Source organism: Typopeltis vanoorti, chromosome 25 (assembly GCF_054136105.1).
Source record: "Typopeltis vanoorti isolate ZY-2024b chromosome 25, IOZ_Tvanoo_1.0, whole genome shotgun sequence".
Taxonomy (NCBI): domain Eukaryota; kingdom Metazoa; phylum Arthropoda; class Arachnida; order Uropygi; family Thelyphonidae; genus Typopeltis; species Typopeltis vanoorti.
The window spans coordinates 79,299,463-79,322,251 of NC_143573.1; the positions used below are offsets into that span (position 1 = coordinate 79,299,463).

Sequence of the window (22,789 nt, forward strand, 5' to 3'; positions counted from 1 at the left end):
AGAATACGAACTGGTCATGGTGTATGTGCGGACATAAATGGGGTAAACGATCAGCCCCGCATTGTGATTGTGGAGCTCAATGACAAACTGTAGACCATATTGTGACTGTGTTATCTCAGAGCATATTCAGGAGACAAATTGGACTTCTTAAGTGCTACACCCGAAGCTATGAACTATCTGACCAATATGGATGTAACCTTATAATTTTATTGGTTTTTAAAATGAATTTTAATTTTATATGTTTTTAAAGTGACAGTGTATTGTACTGCACTGCATGTTTTGATATTCATGCCATACGAATAAATAAATAAATAAACCTCTTTTCCTCCTGTCAACCAGTTTCTGTAACCCACAGATCTTTAACCTGTTTTCATAAGGTTCATTTCATAGACCTGCTACCATCTTCGTCACTTATCTCTGGATCCTCTCCACCTCTTCCTCATCGCCAAGAAACCCAGATGATCAGATTTGCACACAGTAGTCAAGATGGTGTCTTATCAAGCCTCGATAAAGAGGAATAATAACCTACTTGTCTCTGCTTGTCAAAGTATTCTTCAGTAACCAAGTAATCTAATGAGCTACTTTAGTGACTTTTGCTACATTCCCTCTAAACTGTAGCTCCTTATCCACTACCCAAATCTCTGGCTTTGTCAGTTTTCTGGAGTACAGTTCCATCAATGTGGTATACAGCTGGTAATCTTTTCATCCCAAATGCATTAACTTACACCTTGCCTCATTAATGCAACATCCATTCTCCTTTGCCCAGACTGCTAGTCTATCCAAATCATCCTGCAAAATTTTAACATCTGTATTAACTGTTACTCCACCCAATTTTGCATCATTGGCAGACATCTGAACAGTTCCTCCCAGATCCTTCTGAGGTTCAATGATATAAAGTTCAAGAGGTCATCTGAATGATTTGAAGAATTTTGTTACAAGCATCAAATGCATCTCATAGAATGAGGCAAAATTTTTAGCCAGAAGAAATTCCACGAGGCAATTTATTGTTTGCCATTTCTGGCATTAGATATCCATGAACTTGTAAATGCTATTTTTGTCAATGAATATGTCAAATAGCATGTAGGTTAGACAGTGGTTCTAGTTACTCTCTCTTGTACTCATAGCTAAGTTTCTATTAGGAGGGCATTTTGAGAGTTAATGACATCAGTATTCTTGGAACTGGAATTACAAGAATGATGGATTAGTAATTCCAAAAATCTGGAAGACTCATCTGCAACACATATAGGATCTAGAACCCTAACAAAGGAAAACCTTAGACAAACAGGACTGTGTAAAGATGCATTTGATATAGTTCTGCTGTAATTTTTTTAATCATCTTTATGTTATTACACTTATTATGTATAAAAAACTATTTATAGATTTTATTTTTATTCGTTTATTATTATTTTTTAAATTTTATTATTTTTTTAGATTTTTATTTATTTATTTTACTTTTACTTTTATTTTATGATTTTTTTCCCCACCATAGGTCAGGCTAGTATATATATATATATATATATATATATATATAAACGATTAACAAAGTAGTAAGATTTACTTACTTTTATGTAGTGTCATGTTCATATGTATGTTTTCCTGATGAGATGATCTTGATATAGGGGCTGAAACATCAAATGTTAATTTCCTTAGTTATAAGTAAAGTAACATGCTCTAACACGTGTTTTTCTCTCCATAAATTCTATAAAATGAGTTTATACACACTTTTGCATCAATGATGCAAAACTCCAACACTCCATTCACCAACTACATTGAACCGCAACTACCATAATCATCTACACCAGTGCCATCTACTGCCCACCACCACTACTGGTATTTTCACAGTCACAAATATCCATGCCCACAGCGGGATTTGAACCAGCATCTTTTTGACTGGAGAGTAGATACACTAAGCACTCGGCAACCAGACTGGCTATATTGAGTAAATGTTTGTCTAGTATATCATACCAGAACATGTCCAACTTAGAATCTCCTCTTTTTTGATCTTCTTTTGCTTAAAATCTCCACTTCGTTATTGTCTTATTCATTTGCTGACTGGATGGCTCTCAAATGCTATCAGTGTTAGACTTTCTTTAAATATTGTTGTTTTTTTTCTATCCAACTTTTCAATCAAGTCAACTTCCCAGAGGGTAGTTCAACAACTAACTTGCTTTTCTTTCCCAACTGCACTTATCTAATAGGTAGTGATGCTGAGGCATTTTTTATTACCAGTGATAATATTGTTCATATGCATACCAGAATACTACATACTCCTAACCATGCTTCAAACATTTTTTTTCTTTATCTCTTCCTCACTAGTGACGCTTCTACAGGGGCGAATGCTGGTCTTGAAATTCATGCTTGCACTTGTTATCATTCAGGGAGTGAGAGGTGTGATTGAAGTCTGATTAGCAGAATAATGAATTATTGACCATTTAAAACTATATATTTAGAAATTTATGTACATTTAATCATACAAATACAACATTTATTTTACAAATGATATTCTCTCTTTTTCAATTTAGCTACTTGAATACAAATTCTACCCTACGGTTCTTCTTTATGAACTGGTCAATAACATCATCATAAAAAGTTGGTTGTAACATAATTTTCCCAAGCAACACACAGACTTGTAAAGGCTGGATGAAGCTCACTGGCTAGAGCTACTTTGACTGCATATGGCTTGTACTTAAGACGATGTGAAGGGAGCAGAAATGTCTATGCGCACGAATGAAATCACAGTGCTGCAGCGAGGACCTGGAAGCTCCTATAACTGAGCAAGCCAAAGTAGCCTTGACTAGACGAGCAAGCATCGGCCTTCGATACACAACACAAAGCTCAATTATTTCCGCGCAAGCTTAAGACGTCGTCTGTCTACAAAAATAAAAGTCTAAATGGATTATAAATTATAAATGCATGCATTTATTAACAAATAAATATTACTTTTTTCTCAATTAATGAGCTTGTGCAGCAAGCATAAGAATTCGCCTCTGCACTTCTAAGTATACTGTGGATCTTGATTATGTTCTCTGTATAAAGAGATTGATAAGTTTACGAGTGATTGATTTCTAGTGATAAGTAAATTTACAAGATTTCATTCCAATTGGTATACAACTTTTAACACTATTCCTTTTAAAATTCAGGAAATAATTGACTCAAAACCAAATAAAAAAATATGTCTAATGAAACTAAAAACTATATAGATTGTAAACTAAACTATAAAACTATTTGGATTCACTGCCTTCTAAATTAAAAACTGTGCTTTAGAGATCTCCTTTATTTTTATAGGAGAAGTTAACTTTCTCACTAACTCATTCTATTATTGGTTTGCATGTACTTAATCAGTCTACTAGACTGAATGTTTTGTTTTTCACAACAAATTCCTATGAACATTAAATGTTCGTTAGAGTCAGTTCTTTATCAAGCCATTTCTCAAAATATAAAACTTCTTCACTTCCATGGGACTATGCACTGTTTTCTTATTTTGTTCGATTTATCTTCGCTGTTTCATGGAAAATAAATATTGTTACCTTAGGAATTATAATTATATGAAGCACAAAAAAAAATCACAAATTCATTACCAGAGAAAAAAACAGTGTCTTTTATAAACAATGTATCTTTTACTTTACAAACAATGTATCAAAGTAGCGTAACTTCATTAATGCCCCTTTATATTTCAGATTGTACTCATTCCTTCACTTGTTTTGAGAAAAATTAATTGATATCACCCACATCTTTGAGACAGAAGATGAAATGCTCCATTTTGCATTTTTTCGAGTGTTGAAATAGAATGCCTGCTCAATATCTCATTTCATTTGCTATTCACTTGTTGACAGTTTCAACTCTTCTAGTTAAAGGATTCACCTTGCTACAATTCTTTTTCAGAATCTTCTGTTAATTTATTCTGACTGTCAAGTTTTCCTCAACTTCCTAAGATTAAATTCTCTAGTCTGTGTTCAGACTTCCATTCTTTTTCTTCTGTTTTCTCCATTACCCTGGTACCAAACAGTCTCTTTATCAGTGTCAATCACCCATCAGCCTCATCAGTCAGCATATGCACTTATTCAGCTAAGCAGCAAGCAAGACAACATGTTGCTGACGACAGCATGTCAGCCATTATCATAATACTTTGCAATTGTGAATGACAATAAACAACCATTGAAATTATTACAATTATCAGGTAAGTACAATAAATCTACATGCTTCAGATCTTTTTCTTTCACATAATCAATTTCTTATTGGGCACATCTGAAGTGCAGATTATACATGGTTATGAAACCAAAACTAATAAAAGACTAACAAAGAGAAACAATTGTAAACAAATTCTTAATTGTAAATTATGGCTATTTTTATAACTTGATATTCTATTCACTTATTTCAGTATAATATAGCATAAATACTTGCAACACTTGACATTGATATACTCTGTTAGAAATTTACAAGTTGTGATTTTTAAAATAAATATCTATGAGTGCTATTAACTCTTAGTTTGATTTATATAACTGTATACAAACTGCATATAAAGCTGTAAGAACATTGTAGGTCAGTATTGTTTTACGAAAAATAGATGGGGGAATGCAAGATTTTTTTTTGCACAAAAAAGGGAAGGGTGACTGGCAGGGTTTTTTCAGAAGGAAAATCTGTTTATTTCTATTTGGCCATAATTCCAAATAGCAATGATTTATTACAGGAGACAGCAGTTAATTCATCACCTATCTCTTTCAGTTCACTCTATGCTACTTCTCTCTCTCACACACACACACACACAGTTCAGTTTTTGCTGCTTGCATTTTTACAATTACAGGTATCCCTTGCTTAACGCGGCGAAATTAATTGCAGCAATCCCTTGATATATGCGGCAAGAGTTTTGATTTATGCACCTTTAACCCTGCTGAGCTTGCAGCATGATCTGACAGATACATACAAAATGTTTAATATAAATATTCTTACACAATTCAGTGTATATATAGCTTGGAGGATGAGTAGCTGTGCATTCATATGATATGTTACGAGTGATATTCTGCACTGTTTTTTGCTGTCAGTTTGGTTTAACACATGTTATGTAAAGGTTTGTGATATTTGACAGTAAATTGTATCTGAGCGATACCGCGACCTCTGATGTCAGTATAGTATGGTTTAGTTTTTTTTTTTTTTTAATTCTTTGTTCAATAATTTTTAGATTGTAACTAAAAATAAATAAACCATCATGTATTACTGAAATAGAGAGCCAAAGTCTTTTTTATCATACATGTCCTCTAGGAGATATGCTTTATATTATGGAAAATACAATACTAAGGAAAGTGATCTGGAGCTTACTCCACCTTTACTATGAGTTGCCCATAAGATTGCTTATGCTTGCATCTGCCGAAACGTTTATAGTTCTATATATTTGGCATGAAACTCATGTAGTTTCTCTATTCGGCTATGAAATAATGTTGGAATTCAATATCCACTTAATTTGTACCATCGTGTATTATATTTGCATTGCTTTTTCTTTATGTTTTATTGCTTATTTGCTGAGGTCTGGAGAGTCATTTTGCTTATTAACGTAGAATTTATGCCGATAAGAAAAAAACTAAAACTGTTCAAATGACTCTTGATAACTTCTTTTGATAAAACAAATTGAAGTAAATAACGTAGGTACAAGTATTTATTAAATATTTACTTTGCATTCATTTTTTATCTTTCCTAAAAGAGTACGATATAAAACGAATTATTAATACAGTAATCGATGAATTGTAATTTTTACCATTGATATTAGATTTGATTAACGCAATTTTGATATACACGATAACATTGAGGGATTAATTAACTGCGTTAATCGAATGTATTTCATGATCACTTTATCAGATTTAGCAGAAATAATTTCCTCACTTTCCGAAAAGATCACTCCTAACCTGGATCATTACAGGATTCTCTGCTTTGGTCTTGCCAGATAGCATTGTACTAAACCTCAATTCTGTTTTTTGGTAGGCAAAAAAATCCACCATGTCAAACCTTGGTTCTATCCATTTTCCAGCAGAAGCTCACTGTCCTCTACTCTAAGCACCTTTTGGTTGGGATGTATTAAGGTGTCGCAGCAGGAGCTTGACCTGTGGAGATTTCGTAAAGAATATAATTCATAGTTAGTTTTTGCAACACGCTATAAAGAAGAAGAAGAGAGAGCTCTTTGCAAAATATTCTGATGTATATGGAGTACTGAAAGGAAAATGGTTGAGAAATTTACTATGGTTTTCCAACCAGATGAGATTATTCAGTTGCAATAAATTCACAATATGTTCAGGAAAAGCCAAAGAAACTTATTGTTTTTGAGGAAGATGTCAGGTGGCATTTTGTTGGAAGGTTTGTGTAAAGAAAGCTCCTGTTTCAGATAAGATTTTTTGGAATAGCCAATTGTAAATAAGTGTGTGTGTTTATGAGTAAGAGTTGCATTAAAAGTTGTGCACGTGCAGTGTTTCTAGTGTGTTGACTTGTTTGTTTATGAAATCATTAAACTTAGAATGGAATATAGTCATGGAGAAGGAAAGATGGTGGCAGCTTTAATTTTGATTTTAGTTGTTCCATGAAATGCGAAGTGTCCTATATGTATTCATTTGATATCATATGTAGATAAATTATGGATATTTAAGTTGGATGGAACAAGGGTGTGTGCAAAATATGATCTGAATGAGGACTTGATGAGCTGTAATGTATTGGTAACTGAAAGGGGCAGTGTAAAAGAGCAGTGAAAAATTGGTAAGAAAGTTTTGAAAAAGCAAACGGGCGATCTGATGAACTTAGCAATTGATGGTAAGAATGATGAAAGCAATACAAATGTAGCAGAAGTTGAAAAACAGAGTTTAATTAATGGTAAGGTGACGAGCAGCATTGATGGCATGCATGGCTGGCAATAAAATTGAGAGAGAGAATGAGAGCAAAAAAATGATGCAAGATTTGAAAGCTGAGTTGGTTAAGAGGAGGCAAGAGATAAACTGGATGCAGAGTGAAATGAAGAGAATTAGAGTATGGAAGAGTAAAGAAGATGAAAACAAATGATGTTGGTATGACTGTGAAGTTAATGGACATTAGGTTAGAATACCTGGCTGGTTTTCCACATTCCTTTAAAGGCTATATGGAGGTCTTCTCTCCTCTCAGTTATATAGCTTTTTACCCTTATGCACCCTCTTTCCCCTTTTGGTAATGGTAATGGTAATAGGGACAAATGACTTGACTGGAAACAAGGAATATTTAAGATTGGATATCAGGAGGTTGTTGAGAAAGATAAAAGATAATGGAAGTTTTTTCACTTGGTTAGACTATAAATTATATTTTTAGTTTAATCTTTTATCCAAGTGTCTCTTGGTAAGCAAACAAAGTTCGCACCTGTAGTATCTTCAGTACTGGGGTAATTCGTGGCATAGGTGGACTGATTTCACATCACTTGCCTTAGTGTCCCATAATGCAAAGCAAATCTCCTTGCGGACATGAATAATGCTATGCATTATGGGAAGAGTCACTATCCCAACTTTTATTTGCTTACACTTGGATAAAGGATTAAACTAAATATATAATTTATAGTCTAACCAAGTGAAAAAACCCCCAACATCTTTCTCTAATCCAGAGTAATTTAATAATAAAGTGTGACACTGTTTGGCAACTCCTATATGGAAATATGACTTCTGCATTGCTTCAACCTTGGTATCACTTCTGGATCTGTCTCCCAGTGAAGAGACTTCAATAAGGGTAGTTGTGGGTAGTTCCCATAATGCATAGCATTATACATGTCCACAAGGCGATGTGCTTTGCATTATGAGATACTAACGCAAGTGATGTGAAGTCAGTCCACCTTTGTCACAAATTGCCCTAGTCCTGAAGATACTTAAGGTGCAAACGTTGTTTGCTTACACTTGGATAAAGGATTAAACTGAATATATAATTTATAAAAGATAATAGTGTGGTAGGAAAGGCATGATAAAAGTGTGTTGCCCAGTGATGAATTGAGGCAGAGCACGAATATTGTGAACGATATGTTAGCAGAAATATGTGAGGAAAAAGGAGTGCAGTTTGTTAATGTGTGGAATGAGTTTGAAGGATGAATTGAACTGTATAAGAGTGATGAACTGCATTTGAATGGTTTTGATGTGTCATTTGGAGAGGCTGCTGCTGGAAGGTAGAGAAATGAGTGCAGAGAATGAATCTGATCAAGTAAAAAGTGATGTGAAACAGCAGGAGAGTAAGGATGGAAAGATTGAAGTAGTTGTTGTATACATGAAGAAGTGGGTAGCATGGGTATAGAGAATGGAAGAACAAGTGTGCAAGGCCAACAAGGGAAACTAGGAGGCTCAGGGTTTATAGGCAAACCCAGCATGTGAAAGGTTGATGCTCCAAGAGGATGTGAATGCATGTGTAGACAAAAAGGGAAGGGATGACCTGGGATCAAGGGAAAACAGCTGAATTTGAAGAAAGTTCTAAGATGAATAAAGAGAAAAAGAAATGGCGAAAGCTAAGTATGGAGAAATCTCATCTAATAAGTGGTATCAGTGAAATTTGTTATAGATCCAGGAATGAGCTGTTATATTTGTATACAAATGCTAGAAGCTTAAGAAACAAGCCAAATGAAATGATTGCATTAATTGAGTCTGTTCACTCAAAAATTGTTGGAATAAGTGAGACATGGTTGGATGAGGATGACATCCTGACAGGAATAGAGATGGAGGGTATGATGTGTTTCATGAGGATAGAAAAGGTAAAAATGGAGTGGGGAGTGCTATTGACAATAGAGAAAGAGTTATGCCCATACAGAGTAGAGATGCAGGAAGGAAATAGTGCCAGTGGTTTTTAGGCAGTATGGTGTGAGATAGAGGTGAATAGCATGAAATACTTAGATGTTGTTATAGACCTGGTAATGTGGATGGTAGTGACTATGAAATGTGTAATGAAATTTGCCAAGCACATAAGAAAAAGGTGATCATTATGGGTGATTTTAATTATGGCAATATATATCTTGGATGTGCGATATCAAATGGAAGTAAAGAAGATGAGTTACTTGAGTTTTTGTGGGACAGCTACCTCAGGCAGTATGTAACAGAGGGAGAGGGTACATTTTAATGTACCCTCTCCCTCTGTTATTATAAATGAGGTATCAAATCACCTTTGTTGTTGATAGTGATTACCTGGGTGGTTGCCAGCAGTGTGAGGACCTCTGTGAGGAAAGGGTATATGTGCAACTACAAGACTGGTGATTATGAGAAGCTCAGGAGACAGATTGCAGGCGTAGCATGGAATGAGGTGTTAGCTGGAAGGAGATCATTGCTGCTTGGGTGATATTGAAGAACTATATAGTAGAATCAATGTCTAAATGTATTTCAAGGATCAGAAGTTTAATAAGGTAGGTGTGAAATTGATCAACGAAGAGATTAAGCATGCAATACAGAGGGAAAAGATGTTATGGAGATAACACAATAGGAGTGGTAATAATTAATTCCATGAGGATTACAAAGAACAGGCAAGGAGGGTGACTTGATTGGTAAGGGTAGCAAAAGTGAAGTATGAGCAGCAGCAGTTAGCTAATGAAGTCAAAAAAAAAAAAAAAAAGATTATGGAAGAATGCCATTGATTTGAGAAAATGGTATAAGAGCAACTGCTGCAGATATAGTCGAGATATTTAATGAGCAGTTCATAAAAGCCTTTCATTCTTGTGAATGTGATATTATCGAGAGTTTGAGAGCAGTTGATGAGGACAGATTGACTGTGAGTAAGAGGTATATGGGGAATTGAGAAAACTTGATGTTAATAAGGCTGAGACTTGATAATATATCACCATGTATTTTGAAAGAATGTGACAGGGTGTTGGCATCTGCCTTGACATATTTGTTGAATATGAATCTTGCACTGGGTCAAGTTCGAAAGTAGTGGATGGAAGGCAAGATTGTGCAGCTTCATAAAGGAGGTGACAGAACTCAAGCATCAAATTATGAGCCTATCTTAGTGTCAGTTGTTGTGTTAAAGTGTTGGGGAGGCTGATGAGAACCAGGATCGGGTTGATAACAGTGATATTAACTTTGATGGATAGCATGGATTTGCTAAAGGGAAGTCAATGTTTAGTAATCTTATTATAATTAGGTGACAGCTTCATTGGACAAAAGAAATGAATACACAGTATCCATTTCTTAGTATGCTTAGTTTTTACAAATGTATGTTTAGCTTTTGCAAAGACTTGATAGATTACCACATGATTAGTTGGTAGTCAAACTAGAGCAGATGGGATTGGATAATCTGCTAGTGCATTGGATTTGAGATTGGCTATATGATAGGTATCAGCAAGTTGTTATGGGGGAGCAGTATCATGGAAGAGGAAAGTCACTAGTGGTGTGCCTGAGGGGGGGGTCTGCTATAGAGCCATTGCTGTTTTAATGATATTAGAAAAGATTTGTTCGGGATATTCAGTTACTTGCAGACCATGCAAAGTTGGGACGAACAAACTATGAGGAGTAGAGTAGATGTTGTGGCCTTAGAAGAAGACTTGAATAGATTTGAGTGAATGGGCATGTGAGTGGGGATGACCGTTCAGTGTTGCAAAATATAAGATTTTAAATTTTGGGAAACAAAGATTGGATATAGAATTTACACTTGGTGGGGATATATTGGTGGAGGAAATAAGAGATCTTGGGGTGATGGTGGATAAGGATCTTAAATTTAGAGGACACATTGCCAAAATTGTGAGCCAACACAGTGAATTCTAGGAACGGTGCAGAGGACACTAACTTGTAGGAGTAAGGAGATTCTTGTTCTGTTGTATAAGGTCTTGATTATACAACATATGGACTACTATGGTCATCTGGTTTTCAAAAGGACGAAGAGATGTTGGAAAGGGTCCTAAGGTAGTTTCTGATCTCTGGAATGTTGAATATGAGGAAAGGTTGAGAAATGCAATTTATAGAGTCTTGTGGATTGGAGGAAGAGAGGTGATATAATAGAGATGTACAAGTTGGTAAGGGGTTGTTATAGGATCAGTATTGAAAAGGTTTTTCATAAAATCGTGGGAGATCGGGGGAGAACAAGAAGTCATCCCTGGAGGCTGTATAAGAAGGGTGTGAACAAGGGAGTGAGAAGCAGGTTTTTTTTTGTATGCTAAATTGTGAATGATTGTGATGCCTTGCCTGAGAGTGTGGCGTCTGCAGAGAATTTGAATGTGTTTAAGGCAAGGTATGATGAACTGTGTGTATGGTAAAAGGACTTCCTAGATGAGTCTTTGAGTCCATGGGGGTCTTAGGATAATAATTTCAAATAAAAATGGATCCAGTAAGGTTCTGTTTTATGAACATCGTCTTTCTAGTGTAATATTAAGATTCTGTCTGAAAAGTAATTTAAAGCAGTTCTTTAATCAGCAACATTTACTACAATACTCTTTCATATTATTATTGTTATTATTAAGAGAGGCCTCGAGGGAGGCCGCATACTACACTCACCAGCTATCATACTTATTCCTGAATTCATTCACACTGCTTGCACACACAAAATTCAGTGGCAGTCCATTCCAGTCACACACCACTCTATAAGAGAAAAATCTAGTCCTCACTCCCTTCTTAGCAGCCTTCATTCTCAGTTTCCAAGGGTGCTTTCCATAGATGCCGTTGGTGTAAATGATGATGGTAGTTGTGGTTCGTTGTAGTTGTTGGAGACCGAGAGTTGTAGAGTAGGTGCCCTTCCTTTGGACTCCCCTTGGAGGTCATATAATAATAATAATTTCAGATGTTTTTAGGTTCACTTTCTTAATAGATTAATTAGATTTGCTGAGGATTGATGATGTTGATCAGCCTGTCTTTTCCACCGACTACAAGGTGAAGGCCTCTCCCATTGTGGGAGGGTTGGGTCTACTTCTCCTATGGTGACCCAGTCCATCTTGAGAGAGTGTATATATATACTTGGATGAATGAATGTACGAAGGTAGAAGACAATTACAAACAGCCATGCCTATGTGGAATTCGAACCCACAGTCTCTTGGCTAGAGAGCAGATACTCTAACCACTCAGTCAACCAGGCTGACAATAAATATATTATGTTTTTCTTTTATCCTTAAGCTATTTGTTGGTGAGTAGCATTTGGCTGTTGATAGTGGTCTTTTGTTTTATGTAATTAGTTTGACTGTTTGGTAACTTGTGCATTTTCAATGTCACTCATCTGTTGCGTTCTTGGTCTCCCTCTACCAAGTCTTCCCTCCATTATTCCTTCAATCGTTGTGGTCCATTTTGAGTGTCTTAATATGTGTCTTATCATGTTATTTCTTCTTTTTACTGATGTAGTATGTGTCTTTTTTCTTTTTCTGTCTTTTTTAATACCTCTTTATTTATAGCTCTTTCTGTCTGTGCAGTCTTCAGCACTCAGCACCAACACCATGTCTCGAATGCTTGAAGTCTTGATTTGTCTATTTTTTTGAAGAGACAAATTAAGACACCATGTCTCTGATCCAGTGGCATAGCTAGAGCTTTTGCTGCCCGCGGCAGTTCCTGAGTTTGCTGCCTCTCTCAATACATTCAAAAAAGGGAAATAACTTAAAACATTGTTTATGTTTATTTTAGTTCTAAGTTCAAAACTAATTACTTATTAAGTAATAAAAATTACTAAGTTAACAAATAAAAGAATTGTTGAAAAATAAAATTGTGTCTCACGTGAAAAGTGTTGCCCTGGGCAGACTGCCCCTCCGACCTCCCCTAGCTACGGCACTGCTCTATCTGGACAAAAATCTTTGTCTGGAGTGTGATCCTTTACAGACAAAGATTTTTAATAAAATGCTTCTTTCTTCTCAGTGACATATTCTTTGATGTTAATATTGTTCTTTTCTTGTTAAATGCCTTTTTTTTGCTTGTCTCAGATCTCTTCCCTCCATCATTCTTTCAATCATTGTAGTCCGTTTTGAGTGTCTTCTATCTGGTGCTGTTAGGCTTAATGGATAGGTAAATTCTTTTACTTGCATTAATCTTTTCCCATTATTTGTGACATTTATGATTTATTCTCCATCATGTCATTACTTTATTTTTCATTGATTTTCATCTTTCATTTAGGAGTTCATTCAAAACTTAAAGAATCACTCTGCAAGTGATTTTTAAGTTTTTTTTTCATTTTCTGCTATTAACCCCCCCCCCCCCCACCACCACCACCAACCGGCTGAGGTGGATGAAATAGCCAGACCTCTCTAGCTTTTTTCATGGTTCAAAACTTCATCGGCATTCTACCTTTTATCATGCCATTACCTTCCTATGCTGTTAATCCCGTTATGGCTATTCTAGAGCCATTAGTGAGTTAACTGTTGGTGAGTGACCTTTGTGTCACCTGTCTTTATGTCTATTGTGTTACTTGCAATTTCCTTTACTGTCCTAAGATATTTGACCTTTTTTGCCTCCTCTAAAATGATATATTGTGTCTTTTCCCAAAAATTGAAACGAATTTCACATGGGCAAAAATAATCAATCCTGAAATGACCACCGATCAGCCTTTGCAATGAATCTATTTAGTGATAGTAAATTTGGTGTATTTTATTCTTCAAATCAGTGCACCGGAAGAGTTGCACTGATTGTTTTTCACTTGACTTATAATATAGAAACAATTTTTTTTCGCGAATTTTCAAATGTTTGCTTTGAAAATATTATGTCAAATATTTATATTTTAAAATAATATTTATTGAAATAAATATGACCTTTTGCTTTCTTTCCTAGCAAAATACCATTATATGGATCATCACATTTCAGTTTTAGAAATGATTTTTTTTTTTTTTTTTTTTTTTTTTTTTTTTTTTTTTTTATGAACAACAAATGTTAAATTGCATTACTTGGTTTCCAATTTTGAGTCTTTTTGGTATCAAAAATTTATATCCAATGATATTTTAGCAGTGATTCTTACTTCGTCTTTTTTTTTTTTTTCTTTTGTATTATGCATAATTATACATAAATATCCAGTGCTTATTCTCATAGATAGGTTGCAATATAATATGAAAGATATCATATATGGAATGATTCAAAATTTTTGCCCATTTTGAAGATTTTTTAATGCTTACTTCCCCTCCTTATCCTCTCCTGGAACTCAGTTGCATAACTACTAAATTTCTACAGGTTTGAAAGCTTTTCTAGACAGTATTCAAAATCTATTACTTTATTTTACCGTTTTGACAAAAGAAATACAGCAATAAGATTGTTGTACCATACTATTTCTTTGCTATCTAAAATCAGCTGTTCTACTGTCTGCAGAAATTTTAGAAAGAAATGCTATATTTTCACCATGCAAAATTGTTTATATGCATACCACACAAAAGAAAGTTTTCAGTAGTATTATTTTTGTTTGTTTTTCTTAAAAAAATCTAAATATTACTACTTCTACTGTATCTGCTGGTTGCTATTTCTGAAATAATCTGTCTTAGAAATACTTGATAATATCCTTTTAGCTGAAGGAAAAGCTAAAGGCTTGTTACTCTCACTGCTGCTGAGAAAGAAAAGAGAGAACACTAAAGTGCCTCAAGTTGTAGTGCAGAATTCATCAAAAATGTTGATGAATTCCTTTTCAGTTGTTGATTAGCAGATATCCTAACAGAAATAGTGACATTTCTTTTACATGCTGATATATTATTTATGCCAAAATAATTTCTCAATTTTTAATGATCAGTTTCACTTTTATTATTGAAAAATCATAAATTATTTGGTACAATTATCTTGAAAAAGAGGATTTGAATTATTTTAAAAGAAAAAGTGCATATGTGTTTTATAATCTTCTTTTTTTTGGGGGGGGGGGGGAGTGGTAAAGACCCAATTAATCTGCAGATATTTCAGAGAATTTATTTTATAAATCATGCGCAAGACAACTGTTACAAATGTAAATCACTTGGGGAACATGCCCATTCATTTTAGTGTAAAATAGTAGCAAAGATTTAGCTACTTCAGCAATGCCACGTATCTAACCTAGAAGAAAATGTCATTATGTCTGCTGATATTAGAACTCTTACGTGAATAATTTTTTCTGACATGATTTCTCTATTCGTTATAATGTAACCAATTTCCAGATTTTTGCCCTCTTGCATATCACATTTTATATGCATTGATTTCTTCTTTGTACTACAAACAGAAGAAAAATATGTAGTATTTTCTTTTTCATTGGGTGAAGTTACAATGTTCTTTCTTTGTGTTTTGAAAAGAAAGCAAATGATTTTTTTCTTACTATTTTTGCCATTATAACATGATATAATTATAGGAGTGACATTTTACCATGTTTCTTCCACATGAAAAACAGAAATAAGACAATAATATTGTTGATTCTGTCGAACTTCATTGTAGCAGAAATATTTATTACAAAACTTTGTAATATATATATCTCCCGAACAAGAAATTTGGAACCCATATAACGTGTGTTGAGTGTTGGCAAGGTGAAAATGTTCACGTTATTATTTATATATTTTATTTGCTTGCCATCTCGTAAATGAATTGTGTCCTGGGTATACTTACTAATATTCCTTTCTGCCCAGTAATAAGCTGTAAGCTAATGGAGATTACTAACCCCCAATGAGAAAAACAGAACAATAGAACATGCCCAGTAGGCAGCACACTAAACAGCCTCAAGCAATATCTGAATATTTTTCAGGCAGAAATTTCTTGTTTGGTTTTTCTATCTTTCTTTATTCTGATATTGCATTTGTAGGATGACAGTGATTTTTAATATTAATTCTCCCTATTTATTTATTTATATGATGTTCAGGTCTCAGAATAAAAAATACAAATTACATAAAACAGCATAAAAACAATTGTAAAAATCATATTAAAAGGGGTACACTAGGTTGAAATGATTAAACATCAAAATTAAGAATCAGGAGTCAGAGCTTAATCCTGGGATTCTGGGGTCAGTTTAAAAAAGTTCTCTTTAGAACCCGAGAATGAGTAGATAGGGCACTCAAGCACAATGTGATTGATAGTCTGGATCCCTCTTCCTCATTCACAGTTTGGAGTATCGGACCTGTTCCATTTATGCAAGAGATGCTTACATCTCCCATGTCCTGTTCTGATCCGATTTAAAGTGGTCCATACATGTCTAGGGAGATTGAAGCCCTCCAGATGAAATGTCGGATTTGAGATGGGTATTTGAAGATTGGAGGTATGTTGAAACCAATACTCTCCCCATGACTTGCAAAGGTCGAAGTTCTGGTTGTTTATTTGTATTGCATTCCTCCAGGCAGGGTGCCTGGATTTCAGTCTTAGTGACGTATGGAAGGAAATGTCTTGATGGATAGGTAAGGAACTGTTTCCAATTATTTTTGTCCATAGTTTGCTTAAGGCTTGGGTCTTGCGGAGCGAGGGAGGGGCTATATTACTGAGAGTTGGGAGCCAGTAGCCAGGAGTAGATCTTAAAGGTCCAGATATTATCCTCATAGTTTAATTCAGCTGGACATTGACTAAAGAAGTGTGTGCGCTGTTCAGCCACACAGGAGCACAATACTCTGTTGTGGAATAGACCAAAGACAGTGCAGTAGTACGCAGTGTGTTGGCATCAGCACCCCAAGAAGTACCAGCAAGTTTATGCATTATATTATTACGAGTTTTTAATTTCCCAGCAATATTTTCTAGATGATATTTAAATGTCAAACTTCTGTCTAGGGTAACTCCTAGGTATTTTGGATGATTGTTAAATTTCACCTGTTTATTTCTGAAGTAAACTTTTGGGATATAGTTGGCCTGGATATTACTTAAATGAAAGGATGCTACTTCAGTTTTGTTCAGGTTAGGTTGTCGGCATCGTCTAAAGTATTTATCAAGCAGCCAGATCTTCAGTTAAGGTGTTCTCAGCTTTTTGGAATGTTCAGTGTTGAGTTGCAATATCGTCAGCATGCATGACTCTCCATGATGCTGTCTCTGGGATATCACTAATATATAAGTTAAATGGGACAAGAACTGACCCCTGAGGTAGGCCATTTTTAATCTTAAAGATTTTACTTTGGGATTCATTGAGAGATACTTGTATCCATCTGTCTGCTAGTATTTGATTAATTAGGTTGGCTAGTTTTGGTGATGGGATAGTTTCTAGGAATTTTAAGATAAGATCCTCTCTCCACACTGTGTCATAGGTAGCAGAGAGGTCCACGAATACCGCTATTGTTTTCAATTGTTTTTCATAACCATTCGCTATAAAGGTTGTCAAGGCTAGTACTTGATCGCAACAACTTATGTTAGGTTTGAAGCCAGCCTGTTCCTGTGGAGTTCTGTTATGTATACTTGAAGAAATTCTGTTGTATAGCATTCTTTCAAGAAGTTTCAGGCAGATACTTAACAAGGCAATAGGATGGTAGTTGGAAGCAGTTGTAGGGTCTTTGCCAGGTTTTAAGACATCAATGATTTTAGATCTTTTAAAAATTGATGGAAGTATGCCAGAGTCCAAGATATTATTGTACATAGCAGTAAGCCATTGAAAGTTTTTGGTCCACAGTTCTTAATGAATTCAGGGTAGATGTTATCGAGTCCAGCCGCCTTCCCAGTCCTCAATGAGTTAACTGCCTGGGTAAATTCCTGAGATAGTGATGATGGTGGAAGATCTGTTTTGAGATTTTTTAGTTTTTGTTTCACCTCTCTTATAGCTACTTTATCTTGAGGATATTTAATCATTGAGACTATATGCTTTGCAATGTGTTTCGGATCTATCAAGGGGGGGACCTCCCCCCTCGATGAGTATTGATAGACTTTGTGTTTCTTAGGAATGACCTCCCACGATGAATCTTTTGATTCCATGGAGGCCTGAAGAATAATAATAATAATTACTGGAGGGTTTGGACTAAAGAGGTATTAGCGAGATACCACTGTATTCAAAAGTAGTGGTGAGAGTCCACACCCTTTCTTATTTTTTTCTTTCCCTTGTTTTCCTCTGACTGCGATTTGAATTTTTATATAGGTGATAAATTAGTTTTGTCATTGTAATCTATCTTCAGATTTTTGAGGACTTTAAACATTATATTCCAGTCAATGTTGACAGAAGTTTTTTTCTATATACATGAATGCTATGAGTATGGATGTGTTTATTCTAAGTGTTTTTTCTACAATCATTTGGAGAGTTAGTATGGCTTCTCTTGTCTTTCTGTTTCTTCCAAAGCCAAATTGGTCATCAGGTAAATGTTTCTGTATTTTGCTTTTGGTACAGCAATAGATAATTCGAATTAGGATTTTACGAAGTTGGGATAATAGGCTTAATATTCAATGATCTTTGCATACTTGTGCTTGGGCTTTTTTTGGAATTGCTAACAATGCTTTTATCAGAATCTGCTCGAATTTTTCCAGTTGTGTGCATTTGATTGCTCGTTTATATAGTTCACATTTTGCTTCTTTGATTATTGCTTTTGCCTGTTTCTGTTCTTTAAGTGCCAAATCAAATTCTGACTTTAGGAGAAGTAGTCCTTTCTTATAGAAGCGATTTATCTAATTTCTCTCCTCTATAAAGTTATTCAGTGTATTGCACCTATCTTTGCATTATTTCATCTTCAATTAGCTCTTTTCCCTCCTTACTCTTGATCATGCTCAGTGTCTTTGTCCTTTCACTGAGCTGTTTTTGTATATCATATGCCCTTTCAATGTTCTACTCATGTTTATATCGATTGCCTTGCATGTTTCTTCGACCCATTTTTCTTTTGCTTTCTTGGCTTCTCTGTTCAATATGTTTTATATTTTTCTATACTCCTTTTGGTTTTTTGCTTTTTTTCTTTGCATTGCTAGCGCTAATATTTGTCTGGTTATCCATAGTTTATAATGTTTTTTTTTTTTTTTTTCCAAAACGTTTTTCTGTGACTATATATTTTTCACTTTAGGATTCCTGCTTTTCATTACTTTCTTTTCCACCTGGCTTCTAAGAATTTATTAATTTGTCTGTTTTTTTGTTAAGGTCTTTGTGGGCATTTAGATCATTTTTATATACAACTAATTCTCTTTTTACATACTTTTTTTTTTTTTACATGATTTTGAAATAACATGTTTTAGAAAACAAAAGCAATTCTATTTTTACACTGTATATTTTGATTTAACATGGTTCAAATAGCACTTATTTTTAAAATTTCTATTTGAATTCAGTTCTGTTAAAAAGGATATTTCCATTATAATTATCATTTCCTAGTATGGTACATATGTACTTAAACTTGAATTTTGTGGAGCTACCTTGATGCTTTAAATATCAGGGATTACTCTGTGTTACAGAATGTAGACAAATGCCAAGCAGAACTTACAGGGTGTTCGGGATAAATTTGACAGTTTCGTAAGGAAAAAGAAAATCTTCTTTGTATCTATTAAATTTAATGAATTGACAAAAAAACATTACAGGCAGAGTTAATTACAATACTATCAACAAGATTTACTCAAAATAACCACCATTAGCATCGATCACAGCTTCAATTCTGCTTCGGAACCTCGAACAAGCTGATGCTACAGTCTCCCTGGGAAGGGCCGCAAAAACTGTTTTAATTTTATCCATTAACTGGGCTTTTGTATTACTGGAAGTGCGATTGGTGTCTTTTTCAACTGCGCCCCATACAAAATAATCCATGGGGTTAAGGTCTGGGGAGTTTGGAGGCCAAACATTTGGACTGGTGAAATCGTAGAAATTTTCAGACAACCATTTTTGACTTTTCCCAGAGGTGTGGCAAGGGGCCGAATCCTGCTGCCATACATACGGCCTACCATTGGCTACCCTTGTTATCCAGGGCTTGACTATAGTTAGCAACTCCACGAACAAAGCCCGAATTCCAATGCCAAGGTTTTTCAACACCTGTTCCTGCAGATTTGCGAGGAATTCTGCTGTACGAACGCAATCAGATCGTCTGCTAGGGATCTTTCTTCTTGCTACATCCTCGTAGTCACCATTGCAAGTCTCTAGTTCATGCCTGATTGTTTTTACTGTATTCAGGGAGCATTGGGCAGCAGTCGTAATATCCTTATTTTGATGGCGGGCACGAATCATCATGATACAAGTTATTCTCTTCCATGATTCAGGTGGGTTCCAGCTATCCATCCTTTCTGACATCTTGTATATGAATGAAGAAGGGTCCAAACTTTTAAATGAAGAGAAGTGTGTGTTAATACATGTAACTTACGGAAAAATATAATTAATTATAAATATGTCAAATTTATCCCGAACACCCTGTATATAGCGAAATCACAAAAAAGCGTTGGTGGCTTTAAAGCATCTAAGGATTGTGTGACTGTTATTTTGCAACAGTGCTTCAGGAGATCATGTATTAAAACCATTACTCATTAATCGATCCCTAAGACTGTGGGCAATGAAAGGTGTGGAATTTAACTTGGTTACCAGTGCATTGGAAGACAAATAAAAAAAAAGGTTGGGTTACAAAAGAAATTTTTAATGAATGGTTCCAGAAGTTAAACACTATTTGATGGAAAAAATCTGGACTTTAAAGTTTTATTGATTATAGACAATGCGCCCGGCCATCCTGTTTTAGAACACCCGAATGTGGAATTTTCTTTTCTGTCACCTAATTCTTAATACAACCACTAGACCAGGGTGTGATTGCTACCTTCAAAACTTACTACATAAGAACATTCCAATACATTTTGGATAAACTAGATAAGGATAATTTATTGATAGTTATTGATGTGAGGAAAAAATTTTCTATTTTGATTGCATTAAACTTGCTAAGTTGGCATTATCAGAATTCAAACCATCAACTTTAAATGGATGCTGGAAAGCTATGGCCAGAATGTGTGAAAAAGAAAAATACTGTATCTTTGCTGGAAGTTTATTTTCCACTTGGTTAGACTATAATAAATTTAGTTTAATCCTTTACCCAAGTGTAGGCAAACAAAGTTTGCGCCTGAAGTAGTTCAGGACTGAGGCAACTCATAGTAAAGGTGGACCAAGCTCTCATCACTCCTTGTCTCAGTATCTCCCATAATGCAAAGCACATCTCCTTGTGGATATGTATCTGTGTGTGTATATATATATCTATATAGCAGATTTCTTTTTTTGTATGGTTTATTTATGCATGATTTCTTCAATCATAAATAACTTGTCATGATGACTGGGATATGATCAGTGTTCAAATCTGCTTCAGGATAAAACTTTAACATTTTCACATGGTTACAAATTTTTTTTTTTTGGATGATTATGTAGTCCAAAATCAACAATAATCTCCTCTTCTCCCTCTCCAATAACCAAATTTGAATTGCCCATCAAGATCAAGTTTTCTTGATCATTTATTCTCTTCAGTACTTCTTCAATCTGATGACGTATTATTTATATACTAATTTTATATCCTCGTCATGGTATCTTGTTGGCTTATATATATCTATATGAGGGCTAGGTCTCTTGGTTCTACTTAAATCTTTAAGATTATTTTTTCATTATATCTCGAAATGGTTTTAATCTTATGCCCTAATTTGTTATTTACTAAAGAATCCAATACTTGCTAGTGAGCTCAAAATCACAAATGAAGAGCTCTATCGGAAGATACAACTAAAGGAGAATCTAATGCAGAAGATTATCTGCAGAATGAGTGAGGACCGGAAGATAAAGACATTCATGTTTGGTATTATGGATGGTGTAAACATAAGAGGTAGACCATACAGAGAATGGATAGGCGAGATAAAGGACTGGTGTGGAATGGGTTTACAGAAACTGTGACACTGTGCACTGGACAAAGAAAGGTGGAAGAAGATAGTGAAGGAGGCATCGGACGGAACCATGGACTCACTGCACCAACGGGCAGTGAGTCCATGGTTCATGATGAAGATGATGATGATTAGCTTCTATATGCAAGTAGCCTAATTGTAAATATTTTATGCACAAACTGTCAAGTTTATACTAACTTTCAGTATGTTTGAAAGTTAGATTAAATCCGCTGTTTTGTCTGATACTGAGTCTAATTTTAGTTTTTTAATAGAGTTTAACCTACTTTCTTTCATAAGAATTTTATTTGTCCACTTTCTATTATTTTTTTTCTTCTGCAATTTTTATGGTTCATAATTCACTTATATTTCATATAAAGAGAGGGGTCTGCTCAGTGGTGTAGCTAAAGCTTTTGCTTCCCGGGGCGGTCTCTGAGTTTGCCGTCCCCTCTCAATACACACCAAAAATACTACAAAAAGTCAGAACGACGTATAGGGAAATAAATTAAAACACTGTTTGTTTTTGAAGTAAAACTTTAATTTCAACATTCTAAAATGTTATTTTTCTTGCTTTTCTGTTAGCAAAATCGTCGATGACATTGGCGAAGTCCATTTCATAGTAATGTGCACAATTCTTAATCGGTTTTATTTAGAAAAACTTCTCTCATAACTAGCAACACTTACAGCAATTGTGAGGAAAATTCCCTGTAGTATTATAATATTTGGAACTGAGTTCTCGAGACTGTATTTTAAAATTAACTGCAAAAGTTCAAATAGGTTCAAAGTGCCACCCGAGGCGGACCCCCCCTTCCCCAGCTACGCCTTTGGCTCTGCCAAGGCGATGTGATCTTCCCAAATCTATTTACCAGCACTTTAGAACACATTCTGAAAAAAAAATATAACCTAAACGGAGGAATAAGCATAGATGGTGAAAAACTACAAATCCTTATGTTTGCCGATGATCTAGTACCAATATCCCACAACCCAAAAGACCTAGAAGAAATGGGTCAAAAAATATACACAAACAGCAGTAAGATAGGCTTAGAAATGAATATAGAAAAAACAAAGTGGATCAAAAACATCTACACAAGTGACAGTCACCTAACAAGTTGACTCCTACAATTACTTAGGACAAACAATAACAATGAATAATGATTTATCTGAAGAACTAGCAAAACGAAAGAAAG

The 22,789-nt window shown here is 34.9% G+C and overlaps 1 protein-coding gene across 2 annotated transcripts in view; it reads left to right on the plus strand.

The window, feature by feature from the left end:
- Window positions 1-22,789, plus strand: part of LOC150092875 (uncharacterized) — a 164,498-nt gene that overhangs the window by 33,527 nt on the left and 108,182 nt on the right. The gene's annotated exons all lie outside the window — the stretch shown is intronic.